Source organism: Amphimedon queenslandica, unplaced genomic scaffold (genome assembly GCF_000090795.2).
Source record: "Amphimedon queenslandica unplaced genomic scaffold, v1.1 AMPQUscaffold_3936_Cont24076, whole genome shotgun sequence".
Taxonomy (NCBI): Eukaryota; Metazoa; Porifera; class Demospongiae; order Haplosclerida; family Niphatidae; genus Amphimedon; species Amphimedon queenslandica.
Window position 1 is genome coordinate 682 of NW_003555743.1, and position 783 is coordinate 1464.

Below are 783 nucleotides of genomic sequence, written 5' to 3' on the forward strand. Positions count from 1 at the left end.
TCTTAAACTATAACTATAACTTACTAAAGATATTTTGAAGTTTTTAATGAACATAACTAAAAGTATTTTTATTGAAGCACAACTAACTAAAACGAACTAAAATCAATATGTAAAGTTCCATAACACAGTATCACTAGCTATAAAAGTCTTTTGTAACTGAAACAACATTAATGTATATCAATATTTATAACAAGCAGCTATTATGATACTATTAATAGTTTGGTGCACTGTTGAACTGATGAAGACTGATGGTTCCTATCAAAAAAGAGTATCATGTGAAGTCAAATTATTTAGAAACAGAATTGGGAGAAAAAGTCACTGAAAGAGATTTGTTCTATGGTAATCATCTTATATGGAAGTGTAAAGGAGCTTGTTATGAAGTTTCAATATGTGGAACACATAGTAAGTATGAAATCCTGCTTTAACCGAATTATGCTTAACAATTGATCCAGTCAAGTTGGCTAAGTTTGCCAAAAATATAGTTTCCCCTTTGTTTAGCAAGATTGCCCAAATGAAAGTAATATTATTGTTATTAATTTAATCATAGGAGAAAAGCCATTAACTGCTAAGAATGTTCCTAGTGAATCTCTTTGAGCTAATTCTGAAACCAGTATAGTGTCAGCAGGTAGTACAATGAAGGAGATATACTGAGCCAACAAATAAAGATACTGAATAAACATTCGACAACAGCAAAAAATCAAGAGAGAGAGAGAGAGAGAGCACGAGAGTGTGTGCTTATATTAGAGAATGATGTTCTAGAATGTTCTGTTCAGGCAAGCCTGT

At 31.3% G+C, this 783-nt stretch overlaps 1 long non-coding RNA gene across 1 annotated transcript; it reads left to right on the top strand.

The window, feature by feature from the left end:
- The first annotated feature begins 254 nt into the window (after nt 1–254).
- Nucleotides 255–697, top strand: LOC109592786 (uncharacterized). The gene is made up of 2 exons (XR_002190548.1): nt 255–402; nt 548–697. It is a non-coding gene; the product is annotated as an uncharacterized LOC109592786 (long non-coding RNA).
- Nucleotides 698–783: the final 86 nt, after the last annotated feature.